The sequence below is a fragment of the Carassius carassius genome, chromosome 19, assembly GCF_963082965.1.
Source record: "Carassius carassius chromosome 19, fCarCar2.1, whole genome shotgun sequence".
In the NCBI taxonomy this organism is placed as follows: Eukaryota; Metazoa; Chordata; class Actinopteri; order Cypriniformes; family Cyprinidae; genus Carassius; species Carassius carassius.
The window spans coordinates 24,415,871-24,421,870 of NC_081773.1; positions in this window are offsets into that span (position 1 = coordinate 24,415,871).

The following is a 6,000-nucleotide window of genomic DNA, read 5'->3' on the forward strand; positions in this document are numbered from 1 at the left end:
ATGATCATGGAGTTTTAAATTCGTTACAAATGCATATCAGAACAAAAACCAAGCCCTGAGGTCAAAGGAACTGCCTGTGGAGCTCAGAGACAGGTTTGTGTCAAGCCACACATCTAGGGAAAAGTTCAGAAAAATATTCTGCTTTACTGAAGTTTCACAGAAGCATTTAGTCTCTGTTACGCTTAATGGAAGACATTTGAAACAACCAGGATTCTTCCTAGAGCTGGCCTCTTGGCCAAACTGACCAATTGATGGAGAAGGGCTTTGGTTTGAGTCCTGACCTAGAACCTGATGGTCACTCTGGTTGAGCTCCATGATCCTATGTGGAGATACAGTAGGAAAAACCTACAGAAGGAAAAAAACATCACTTCAACACTCCACCGATCTGGGCTTTAAGATGGTGTGGCAAATCTTAATCCTACAAAGCCACGCACATTCAAGAAAAAAAGAATAAATTGTGCGCATGATTTACTAATTCATTTCAGGACAGTTGAACTCAAAGCTAAGCCACATGTCTCATATGTGATAGGTCAAGAGCAGTCAAGTAAGTTTGTCAGAGGAAAAATATTATGTTATATATTTTGCAAACTGTTTTCCAGTGGGTAGCCAACCGCTTAAAAGCAAATGTTATACAGGCTGCAGACACCAGCTTTCAGATGTACAGCAAGGGCATGAACCAGACTGCAAAGTGCTCTGATAGATGGTAGAACAGACAAAATTAAGAGAAGGACTTCCAGCTAGCCTTGGAAAAACCAAAACTGGAAAAAAATAGTATTTATAAAATGACATGCTGGTCTTCTTCTGTAGATGGAAACCACACCAGAGCCACACCGTTCAGTTTTAGAGCCATCCCTCTCCTGTTTCAAATTTAATGATTAAATACTGAGCAACATTTGCAGTACCATTATGTACAAGTTTTCTGTACAATGATTAAAGCCTGTGGCTTTTTCCTATAAAATTGCTCCAATGTGTCAAAAGCTGAGATGATAGCAGTGGATATGAATTAATCAAAAAACATCTGACAGCTGTCAAGGTTTCCTCTAGACACACATTCTTCTACAGCTCAAATGAAAAACAATAAAAGTTTATAATTCGATTTTTTGTATGCTGGGTGATAGGGGTGGGACGATAAATAGATTATCCCAATTTATCGCAATATTTTTGGCCTTGAGACATTATCAATACTCTGGACAACTCTAAATCCATACCTAAACTGTGGCTGTTTACCACTTTGGCTTACCGGAGTGGCAGTACCCCCAAACTTCTTGTGGTGGTGCTTCCCAGATTGCGGATGGTCAGATGAACTGAAATTGTAATTCATACATTTGAAATAACGAACTCGAGGGCCCAAAAGATGCGATGTGAATGGCATGTCTTTGTGCGGGGCTCCGTTTTTATGATGAGAGGAGAGGAAAGGTTGAGTGAGATATATATATATATATATATAAAGTTGATAAGCTGTTAAATGTGTTGGTTTACACACAAAGAAATGTGTAAGCTTTTAATAAGTCCAAGGAAAAAAAATCTTAATTTACTTAAATTGGTCAATTTGATTTACATAACTTGTCGTGCTGTTTTCTACTAGTTTAGACTTGAATAAAGAGAGACTTAACAACTTGCACTTAACATTTTCAAAGGCATTTTGTTTTCATAGTTAGACAGATATCATGATGTATCGTTATAGGATTGTCTAGCGATTATCGCAGAATCACTCTATTCGTGATATTATTGTATCATGAGCCATGTATCATGATTCTTATCGTAACCTGAGGTATCCTGTGATTCCCACCGCTACTGGATGACATTGTCCGATGGTATTACAGAGAAAGCAAATGTCTGGCCAATGTGTTGCTACAAAAATGTGAAATCTCTGACTTAGTCCTCTACAACCAATGCAATTTGCTATGCCCTTCAAAATGAGACAACACATCTGTTATATACTGTAAAATGACATGTACTGAAAGATTTTCAATGGAGCAGAGGTCACCAAAATTCTCTCTAAAAAGATGGGGGCAGAATGTAAAGAAGAATGAATATTTCATTGCAGGGTTAGTAATAAATTCTATATGAGAAGATTGGGCTAAGTTGTGTCACTTTTTAGTTGAAAATGTCCTCTAGGCAAGGAGAAATGAGAGCGAGCTAAAACTACTCCTAATTATATTTCAGAATATCTGCTATCAAATGAAATGAGAAGACGATGCCTATGACATATAGAAGTATGATTTCTAAAAGTCATTGGGGAACTGCATTTGAAAAGTCCAAAGTACAAATATCAATTTACATTTAAAATAAGAATATGAACATAAATTACAAAAACAATTACCTACAGTATTGTATGTGCACTCCAATTCTTAAGTCTTAAATCTATCCACTGTTTTGAACATGGCAAACAGGTGTGTTTGGGGAAATCTGTCTTACAATTTATATTTGGTGCCACTAGTGGAACACTTCAGCTTTTAGACAAAACTAGCAATGGCTTGAAAACACCTGAGCTCTTCTACACAGATGCCCTGCAATATGAATCCCTATTGGAATAAACTAAATTATAATAGTGGAAAACATTGTGGGACTTCATCCCCAATCACAATGCAAGCAGCCATGACAGAATTTATTGAGAAATGTAAATAAATGAACCCATAATCCTTAGCAAGAAAAGCGTTTGACGTTCTCTATTGAATGACATGTAAAAAAGGCTGCAGGCTCCTTTGGTCTGAATGACGAGCTGTGGTTATGTTAATGAATAAAACATCCAGCTCCCAGAATGGAACTGAGGTGCAGGTGACATCTGAATAGCTTGACACAAATGTTCAAAATAAGGCCAGAAAAGGGTAGGAAAAATGTCAAACTTGATATGATGTCAAACTTCAGGTCATGGCGCAAGAAAAAAATTATGAAAGAAGAAAAGCATTTTAGGGGTAACCAAAGCTGTGAAAGTCAAGTGTGAAGAATGTAATAAGACTTAAATTATTTCAAAGCTCTATGTTAATATGCGAAACAGCTGTATTTTAAGAAATTCCAAATTTATTAAAGGGGTCATATGTATATATAACATTGTTTTGTGTTTTTGGTGTAATGAAATGTGTTTATGCAGACTAAGGTTTATGAAACACATTTTCCACATAATGTACATTATTGTTTCTCCTCTACGCCCGCCTTTTTGAAACACATTGATTTTTACAAAGCTCATCGGTCTGAAAAGCGAGGTGTGATCTGATTGGACAGCTATCCAGTGCGCTTTGATTTGAACGAATACCTTAAGTGTATGACGGAAATGTTACATCCCTTAACATACTGTTATGCCATCTCCCGGTGTTCTAATAAATAATGCTACCTATCAGATTATGCTACCAACACTGTATTTATCCTACTGTAATGGTAGGTTTAGGGTTGGGTTGGGTCGGCAGTTTTCAATTCCAGTCCTCACGCTCCCATGCTCTTCACATTTTGTATATTTCTCTTATCACTTCAGATGTTCGTTCTTTTCTAACGTAAGTGCCCTGCGAAGTGGACATCACAGGATACTCCGCCATGATTCCAGCTCGAAGCGAACATACAGGTGTATCTCAATAAATTGGAATGTCATGTAAAAGTTCATTTATTTCAGTAATTCAACTCAAATTTTTTTACCTGTGTATTAAATAAATTCAATGCACACAGACTGAAGTAGTTTAAGGGGTTAGTTCACCCAATTATCAAAATGATGTCATTAATAACTCACCCTCATGTCGTTCCAAACCCATGAGACCTCCATTTATCTTCGGAACACAGTTTAAGATATTTTAGATTTAGTCCGAGTGCTCTCAGTCCCTCCATTGAAACTGTGTGCACTGTATACTGTTCATGTCCAGAAAGGTAAGAAAAACATCTTCAAAGTAGTCCATATGACATCAGAGGGTAAGTTAGAATTTTTTGAAGCATCAAAAATACATTTTGGTCCAAAAATAGCAAAAACTACGACTTTATTCATCATTGTCTTCTCTTTGGTCAAGTCTTTGGTTCTTTTAATTGTGATGATTTTGGCTCACATATAACAAAAACCCACCAATTCACTATCTCAACTAATTAGAATATTGTGACATGCCAATAAGCTTATAAACTCAACACCTGCAAAGGTTTCCTGAGCCTTCAAAATGGTCTCTCAGTTTGGTTCACTGGGCTACACAATCATGGGGAAGACTGCTGATCTGACAGTTGTCCAGAAGACAATCATTGACACCCTTCACAAGGAGGGTAAGCCACAAACATTCATTGCCAAAGAAGCTGGCTGTTCACAGAGTGCTGTATCCAAGCATGTTAACAGAAATTTGAGTGAAAGGAAAAAGTGTGAAAGAAAAAGATGCACAACCAACCGAGAGAACTGCAGCCTTATGAGGATTGTCAAGCAAAATCGATTCAAGTATTTGAGTGACCTTCACAAGATATGGAGGGAGGCTGGGATCAAGGAATCAAGAGCCGCCACACACAGATTTGTCAAGGAATTTGCTGAATCATAGACAACGTCAGTGGCATCCTACCTGGGCTAAGGAGAAGAAGAACTGGACTGTTGCCATTGGTCCAAAGTCCTCTTTTCAGCTGAGAGCAAGTTTTGGATTTCATTTGGAAAAAGGTCCTAGAGTCTGGAGGAAGGGTGGAGAAGTTCAAAGCCCAAGTTGCTTGAAGTCCAGTGCTAAGTTTCCACAGTCTGTGATGATTTGGGGTGCAATTACATCTGCTGGTGTTGGTCAATTGTGTTTTTTGAAAACCAAAGTCACTGCACCCGTTTACCAAGACATTTTGGAGCAGTTCATGCTTCCTTCTGCTGACCAGCTTTTTTAGATGCACAGTAAATTTTATACTTTCCAGAAGGCCAACCATTCACAATTCCATTTTTTTTTATTGGTCTTATGAAGTATTCTAATTTGTTGAGGTTTTTGTTAAATGTAAGCCAAAGTCATCACAATTAAAAGAATCAAAGTCAAAAGTCTGTGTGCACTAAATTTATTTAATACATATATATAAGTTTCACAATTTGAGTTGAATTACTGTGAATAACACAGTTCATGCACGGAGCTCACTTCTAATGAGCTGGTTATCTCAATCAGGTGTGCTAACAAAGAGGCATGCAAAATATGCAGAGCTGGGAGGCGTGAGGACTGAACCACTATAGTATTTTGCTTCCGAATTATGCTACCATCTGTTTTTAAATCTGACAGGGTAGCACAAATATACAGCCTTTTTATGTGTTGTGTTGCATTGCACTGTGTAAACATAAAACCATGTCTGCATTTGTGATTGGAAAAATGACGAACAACAAGCACTACTCCCTACACTGCTCAAAACTGCTGCTGGAAAATCCTTTTTAATTTGAAAACGTGCTTACAGTTTGTGAGTCAGAACAGCCGGCATTGTAGACTACTCTCCCAGGATCAGGAAACAGTCCTCCATAAAATACACTGCACACATCTGAATATTTGGGTTGAACTTACAAGAATGAACAGTGTTTTAAATACAACTTAACCACTGATTTCTTGTTGGGTCCTCTTTTGGAAGGCCAAACAAAGTATTTTCGCTTTCACAAGGAAACACACAGCCTCTTCACAACATGGCGGCGGCAGCAACAGCAACAGGAAAGTTACAGCTTCTTTCTTTGCATGCACATTCACGCCCGTTTCACACATAATCCGTTTGCAGTGCGTATGCGTTGCATATTTTTTTACACACCCATGTTAACGGATTCCAGCATTCACACTGCACGCGGTTGCGGTCCGTCAGTGCGTTCCAGGAGCAGTGCGTCTGCAGCGATCATTTACGTACCGAGTCTATTTTTGCTGTGCTGCATGCGCTGAATTAAAGTGACAGCGCATTGTTCGCGGTAAAAATGAACATGGATTGACATGGAAATGCAGTCATTTCACAATAAATGTATACCAATTAAAGCCTAATGTGTTTCACACGCAACACATGGGTTTTGGCTAGATTTAAAACAAGAAAAATTGCAACTTTAGAGAAACAAGGCAACAT